This window comes from Macaca fascicularis, chromosome 11 (genome assembly GCF_037993035.2).
Source record: "Macaca fascicularis isolate 582-1 chromosome 11, T2T-MFA8v1.1".
NCBI lineage: Eukaryota > Metazoa > Chordata > Mammalia > Primates > Cercopithecidae > Macaca > Macaca fascicularis.
Genome location: NC_088385.1, coordinates 35616997 through 35625812, shown reverse-complemented (window position 1 = coordinate 35625812; position 8816 = coordinate 35616997).

Here is an 8816-nt window from a genome sequence, read left to right as displayed (position 1 = left end):
CCCAGTAAGTCTCAGCCTTATTTTACCCAGCCCCTATTTAAGATGAAGTTACTCTGATTCAAACGCCTCTGACGTCTTGACAGATTGCATAGTTTAAACTATGAGGCAGAAAATCAAGGCTTATACCACATTATGTTAGTTAACTACATTGAAGAGATGTTTTTATTTTTTCTTTAAGTAATTTTCTAGCAATTAGTTGTGTCTCAGTATAAATGAACTTTCAATGTCTTAAGAAGTGAACGTTCTTAGGAACCTCTTTTGCAGCTACAACATTGCTGACATTCTTTAGGGCTTTTTTTTCTTTTCACTCATTAAAATATCTTTAGACAATTTATTCAATTGTCATCTATACCATAATGGTTCCTAGAAGCATACTTTTAGTCTAGATATCTCCTCTAAGCTGCAGATTCATAACACCTTCAAGGGCACTCAATCTGTACAGTCACAAAGGGTGTTCAAGTTGGAAGGGCCAACCTTTGGTTTAATGCTCTGCTATAGCCATGTTGAAATTGTTAATAATATTTGAACAAGAGGCCCCAAATTTTCATTTTGCCATGGGCCCTGCAAACTATGTAGTTGGTCCTGCTCATAGCCTACACTCCAGCTCCACAAGGAAAACATAAATGCACCTTAAACTCAACATCTCTGAAACTGAAATAATGATCTTCCCCTCAAACCTGAGTAAGGTTCCCCGGTAAAATGATGGCAGCACCATCCATCTTATTCTAGCTCCCAGAAGCCTGGGGGCTACCCTTGATCTCTTCCTCTAATTTACTTCCCATTGTTATATAGTCTTGTTGACTTTCTTCCTAACTCCCTTTTTTTTCAACTTTTATTTTAGATTCAAGGTATACAGGTGCAGGCTTGTTACATGGGTGTATTGTGTGATGCTGAGGTTTAGAGTATGAATGATCCCGTCACCCAGGCATTGAGCATATACCCAATAGTTAGTTTTTCAACCCTTGTACCCCTATCTCCACCCTCTAGTAATCCCCAGCTTCTATTGTTGCCATCTCTATATCCATGAGTAGCTGATGTTTAGTTCCCACTTATAAGTGAAAATATGCAGTATTTGTTTTTCCGTTTCTGCATGAATTCTCTTAGGATAAAGGTCTCCAACTGCTCCCGTGTTGCTGAAAAGGACATGACTAAATGTCTGTTTCATCTTTCCCCCCTCACCATCATCACTGCCTCACACTTATCCAAGAAGCCATTCTTTCTTAGCCAGACTATTACAAAAGCTTCATAACTAGTTTGTCTTTATCCACCCTGATTCCTTATAATCCATTCTCCCCATGGTATCAAGAATGACTTCTAAATACAGATCTTATCACGTCACACATACACACCATCAAACACACACACTCACAACTGCTTAAAACCTTAATGCTTTCCCATTACTCCTAGGTTACATTCTACAACCTTAGCATAATCTACAATCTCTGTGTTTCTGTCCCTCACTACTAGTATTTTTTAATGTGTTTATTTGTAAGGCTAGTTCAACAAACAAATCAATAAATGTGATATATCACATTAACAAAATAAAGGACAAAACCATATGATCATTTCAACAGATACAAAAAAAGCATTAGACAAAATTCAACATTGTTTCAGGATTTTAATAAAAAATTCTCCACAAATTAGGTATAGAAGCAATGTACCTCACCTCACTAAACGCCATATATGACCAATGCACAGTTAACATCACAGTTGATAGAGAAAACGTGAAAGCTTTTCCCTTAATATCCACAAGGCAAAGGTGCCTATTCTTGAAATTTCTATTCAACATATAGCTGGAAGTCCTAGTCATACCAGTTAGATGAATGAAAGAAATAAAAGGCATCCAAATTGTAAAGGAAGAAATTAAATTGTCCCTGCTTACAGGCATGATATTATATGTACAAAATTCTAAAGATTCCACCAAAAAACTGTTAGAACTAATAAACAAATTCAGTAAAGTTGTAGAATACAACATTAACATATGAAAGTCAATAGCATTTCTATACACCAACAGCAAACTATCTGAAAAAAAATTAAGAAAACAATCTCATTTACAATAGTTACAAAAAAGTTAAATCATTTAGGAATAAATTTAATCAAGGATGTGAAAGACCTCTACCCTGAAAATCATAAAACATTGATGAAAGAAATTGAAGACAAAAATAAATGGAAACATCCTGTGTGGATGGATTGGAAGAATTAATATTGTTAAAATGTCCATAGTACCCACAGCAATCCATAGACTTAAAGTAATCCCTATCAAAATACCCATGACATTCTTTACAGAGCAAAAAATATATATATATCCTAAAATTCATATAGTCCCACAAAAGACCCTGAATAGCCAAAGCAGTCTTGAGCAAAAAGAACAAAGCTGAAAGCATCACACCACCTGACTTTAAAATATACTACAAAGCTATAGTAACAAAAACCACATGATACTGCATAACAACAAACACACAGACCAATGAAACAGAATAGAGAACTCAGAAATAAGTCCACACATTTACAGCTGACAGATTTGTGTCAAAGGTGCCATAAATATAAAAGGGGAAAAGGAAATTCTCTTGACTAAATTAGGCTGGGAAAACTGGATATCCACATACAAAACAAAAAAAAAATAGACCTTCTCTCACACCATATACAAAAATGTCAACTCAAAATGGATCAAAGACTTAAATGTAAATCTCGAAAGTAAAGAACTAATAGAAGAAAATATAGAGAAAAGCCTCCATGGCGTTGCTTATTTGGATATGAGCTCAAAAGCACAGGCAAAAAAGCAAAAACAGACAAATGAGATTACGTCAAACAAAAGTTTCTACACAGTAAAGAAAACAATCAATAGATTAAAGAGACAAACTCACAGAATGGTGGAAAGCATTTTTACACTATACATCTGATAAGGGATTAATATCCAGAATATATAAGAAACTCAAACAACTCAACAGCAAATAAAAAATTAAAAAATAAATCTGATTTTAAAATGTGCAAATATGCTAAACAGACATAGCTCAAAAGAAGACATATACATGGCCAACAGGTATCTGAAAACATTCTCAACATCACTAATCATCAGAGAAATGCAAATGAAAACCACAATGAGGTCTCACCTCACTCCTATTAGAATGGCTACAATCAAAAAGACAAAAGATAAATGTTGATAAGGCTGTGGAGAAAATACTTGTAAACTAGCGATGGGAATGCAAATTAGTACAGCCATTATAAAAATAGTATGAAGATTCCTCAAAAAAAACTAAAAATAGAATTCCTATATGATCCAGCTATTCTTCTACTGGTTATATACCCAAAGGAAAGGAAATCAGTGTGTCAGAGAGATACCTGCACTCCCATGTTTATTGCAACATTATCCACATTAGCCAAGATATGAAATCAACCTAAGTGTCCATCAACAGATTAATGGATAAAGAAAATGTAGTGTATGTTCACAATGGAATACTATTCAGCTATAAAAAAAAATCAAGAAATCTTATAAATTTGCAAAAACATGGATGAACCTGGGGGACATTATATTAAGTAGAATAAGCCAAGCACAGAAAGACAAATACCACATTATCTCATTCATATGTGGAATCTAAAAAAGTTGATCTCATAGAAGTAGAGAGTCCAGTAGTACTTACCAGAGGCTGGGGCACTTGCAGGGATGGGGAAGGGCTAGAAAGACAATGGTCAAACAATACAAAATTATAGTTGGACTGGAGGAATAAGTTCAAGAGATCTATTGGACCACATGGTGACTATAGTTAATGACAATATGTTATATTACTGAAATATGCTAACAGAATGGATGTAAAATGTACTCACCACAAAAAATAACCGTGAGGTAATACATATTTTAATTAGCTAGATTTAACCATTCCACAATGTATATATATTTTAAAACATCATGTTGTATATGATAAATGCATAAAATTTTATCTATTTAAAAGAAATCAGTTTTTAAAAAGGAAAAATATGTAGGCTTACTTAATTTTCTTTCTCCTTCTCTCTCTGCCATCTAAACTTCATGATCATAAAACTATCTGGTTTTGGTCATCACCCTGTGACAAGACAAGCATGACACAAAAAATCATCTGATTAGTAAATGCATAACAAAAGAAAGTGCAATAAGGAAAGAGAACAAGAGAGAAAAGAAGACAAAGAAGGAGAAAGCGAGGCAAAGAGGAAAAGTAGTTGGTGGCAGATATACTAAGGCTTATTTTGAATCTTTAACCTGATTCACCAAGTGTCCTGGGGACTTGTTTCTGATGGGGAATTTGTAACAAAGCAGATGCGAACCTACCAATGTAGCCTCTTTTCTACGAGAAAATGCAGAAATACCTCGAGGATTTCTATGTAAAAGAAGATGACTTTGAGTAGTGTTTAAAGTACATTATAAGGATGGAACACTCAAGAGATAAAATTACTGCAGACTACGTGAAAGTCTACACCATAGGTGGAAAACTCAAATGCCTCTATGGACCAATCAAGTCATATCAATAACCGAGGCAGGCCAGATATCAAAGAATTAGGTGGGGTGAGGACTTTTGCTACCTGGAAAGCAGCAACTGCTTCTTTAGATGGGACATTGGCCAACTTCTGTTCAATGGGAACATAGGTCCAATGGTGCCAGGTATTGCTACTTTCTACAGAGATGCAAAACTCAGAGTAATGGATATAAAGCTTCTCTATTTTTAAAACAATGTGTAGTTAACACAAACACTTTGCAGTATGGAGCTTTCTTGTTATGGGATCTAAGGATAGTAGTTACTAAGGGACTCAAAGTCATCAGAGCCTCCGTGTAGATGGTAGATGATCTCATTTCCTTGGGGAGATTATAGGAAGAAGCGTAGTTTGGATTTGTAGTTTGGACTCATAATCAAGAGTCAGCAAGAAGAAAATAAATGTTCCTTCCACTATATGTTCAAATGAAGGCCAGGAAAAGTGAAGCACAGCTTAGAAAGTCGGGCACACTTGAACCAAAAATTTGAACCAATTTTATGAGGGATTTGAGGGACTGACATTTACTGAGACTTGGAGGGCTCCCTAAATTCTCACTGTTAGTTAAGCTAATGAGAACTAAAGTAATAGTGTTTAAAGTACTGATTGAGTGCCATAGGTATACCTCATTCTATTGAAGTTGGGCCCATGAGAGGAAAGATATCAATGGACAGGAGTAAGTCAGTTCATCAGTTCTAGTTAAGGCGATTGGCATCTTTCCTGTCCCGAGTCAACATAGGGCTCAGCCTAGAAACAAAACTCCATGATCCGCTTTGAGTATGGCAAGTTGCCCACAGCTTTTAGTACCCACATATCCATCTACAGCCATTTTGTAGTCCCCACTGGGGAGTAAAGATAGCTGTACATTGGCTCTGGTTGCAACAGAAAGACACATAATGGCAACCTACATCCTGAAGATTTTAACCCTAATTATAGGAGTAGAACCCTTAAGGAGAAAATTAAATTCCAGTATGAATGTGCTCATTCCCAGATATGCTCCCCACCCCCAAAAACATGGATTGGCATAACCAGACTAAATATAGTAACATCTTCAGATGAAACAGAAAATCTTCATTTACCTCAGAGAAGAAAAATAAGGGAAAGGGATATTGGACTGTGAATGGGAAGGGAATTTTGCTTCCCTAGGAAGCAAAAATTGTACACTGTGCTCCTCTTTGTGAAGTTTGCTAAGTAAAAAATGCAATGAGGTAGAGAATTGTGTATGAGAGAATCATATACAATGATTTGTCACTTGTTTTCCTCATAAAAATGATGTGTCACTTGTTTTCATTTGTTTCCGGGGTTTGGAGTGTCTAATTTATATGAGGAAAACAAGTGATAAACCATGATTGCCAGGGAGCTGCTATGGAAGAGGAAAGAACAATTGTCAGGAGTATGGGTGATATAATTTGTCTGTGTCCTCACCCAAATCTCATGTCAAATTATAATTCCCAGTGTTGGAGAAGGGGTCTGGTGGAAGGTAATTGAATCATGGGGACAGACTTCCCCTTGCTTTTCTTCTGATTGAGTTCTCACAAGATCTGGTTGTTTGAAAGTGTATAGCACCTCCCACTTCCCTTGCTCTCTCTTCCTCCTGCTTCAGCCACATAGGATGTGCCTGCTTTCCCTTTGCCTTCAGCCATGATTGCAAGTTTCCTGAGGACTCCCCAGCCATGCTTCCTGTATAACCTGTGAACTGTGAGCCAATTAAAACTCTTTTCCTTAAAAATTACCCAGTCTCAGATAGTTCTTTACGGCAGTGTGAGGATGAACAAACACAATGGGACGTAAGCACTGCAAAGAATAAGAAAAGGAAGAGGGAAAGCAGCAAAATGGTGAGGAGACTGCAGAAAGACAGGCAGACGGGGAGGATTTTATCAGTTGCCCTAAGCAGGAAACTTTGGGCAGAGTAAACAATGTATGAAGATGTTTTTAGGAAAAGTTTTAAGTGATAAGCTATATAAAATTCCTATCTTGCTACCTTAAACAGATCATCCATTAATGTCTTGAGTAAAATTCATAATGGGGCAGGTTGGGAGGGAGGTAGATGGGGTGAGAGATGTATAAGCAGACAGGCAGGCTGAGCAACCCACCTACAGTTGGGGAATATTCAGAGAGCCCATCCAGGATCAACATTAAAATTTATTTAAATAGCAGACTTCAAAAAGAAACCTTTAACTCAACTATGGAAGTAATGAAATGAAGATACATATTTTAGAAAGCTTATAGTGAAGAAAAACAAAATCTCTGAAGGCTTGGAGATCTTTACTCCCAGGTCAAATTAGTCACTCAAGGGCACATCATTAGGGCTATCTGCCCAGGGTACCATTGCCCACAAGGACTGGGAATCCTTAGCAAGAAGGGTCTTTGCTGTCTACTCAAAGTCCCACTTTAGAGAGGCATCTACTTTGCAAGAATTCTCTGTTTACAAGCCAACAAAATTTGACATGTTTGTTCAATGCTGTTGGGTATAATTGATTTTAGATTATCCTGATTAAAGTCAGTCTAATTTTCAGACTGTTGTTATACCAAAAGTCCCTGCTGAAAACAATCCTTGTGAGGAGCTTCTGACAGTTTTGGCTTAATTACATTCCATAAAATCTCCCTGAAGTAGAAGTAACTACAAACAGAGGCTATTCAAGCTTATGAAGGCTTTAATACTGCAACCCATGTGCCAACAGGGAGAGCTTGATACAGAGAGTGATAATTTCAAAACATATTGTCCTCTTTTCCTATTATTAAGTGGAAATAAAATATAGATTATTACTGTTAGGGAAAGAAACTGAGCCCTTTGATCTGATTACAGACAATTATCAAGGGAACAAAAATGATGAGTGATATTTTAGAGAGAAAATTACTTTCAAAATAAATATTTCATAATAATTTTTATTGTTATAGTAGTTTCACCGTCCAACTTGATTATTGTATTCTTCTCAAACACACTGCCCTTTCTAGTAGCGTTGTTTACAGATATATTTATTTCTCTGTTTTTAAAATCTGAGTTATCAGTTATTAATCTTTCTTTGACATATTGCTTGAAAGGGTTAATACAGCTCCTCAAAGCCCTAAGATGCTACCAGAAAATAGCTCAGAAATTAAAACAGTGTTCAATTCTGCCTGCATATTAGAATCAGTTGAAATGCCTTAAAACAAAAAATACCAAAGCATAAGCCCTATCCTCTGAAATCCTGATTGATGTGGTCTGGGAAGGGACTTAGTATTGTTATTTTATATAAGCTTCCCAAGTGATTTTGATGTGCAGCCACATTTGGAAACCACTGAATCAAGAAATTCTGTATAATTATTTTGAAAGCCAATGAATCAGAGCTAAGAAGTGGAACAAGACAAGTATGTCTGTTCTCACCACTTTTATTCAACATGGTACTGGCAGTTCTAGCCAGAGCAATTAGGCAAGACAAAGAAATAAAGGTCATCCAAATTGGAAAGAAAGAAGTCAAATTGTCCCTGCTTGCAGCTGACATGATTTATACATAGAAAACCCTAAGAGCTCCACCAAAAAAAAAAAAAAAAATAGACCTGATAAACAAATTCAGCCAAGTTGCAGAATACAAAATCAATATACAAAATTCAGTAGAATTTCTATACACCAACAACAAACTAGTTGAAAAAGAAATCAAGAAAGCAATCCCATTTACCATAGCTACAAAAAATAAAATACCTAAGAATAAATTTAACCAAGGATAAAATATCTGCACAAGAAAAACTATGAAAGACTGATGAAAGAAATTGAAGAGGACCAAACATGGAAAAACATTCCATGTTCATGAACTGAAATAATTAATATTGTGAAAATGACTGTACTGCTAAAAGTAATCTATAGATTCAATGCAATCCCTATCAAAACACCAATGACATTCTTCACAGAAATAGAAAAAACAATCTTAAAATTCATGTGAACCCCACAAAAGACCCCAAATAGCCAAAGCAATATTGAGTAAAAAGAACAAAGCTGGAGGCATCACATTACCTGACTGCAAAATATACTACAAAGCTGTCATAACCAAAACAGCATGGTACCACATAAAAACAGGCACATAGTAAAATGCAACAGAATAAAGAACCAAAAACTAAATCCATATATTTATAGTCAACTGATTTTTGAAAAAGATGCCAAGAATATTCAGTGGGGAAAAAAAAAAGTCAAGAAAGAATGATACTAGGAAAACTGGAGATCCATATGCAGAAGAATAAAGCTAGACCCCTCCCTCTCATCATATACAAAAATCAAAATAAAATGGATTAAAGACTTAAATGTAAGACTCAAAACTATGAAACTACTAGAAGAAAACAGGAAAAAT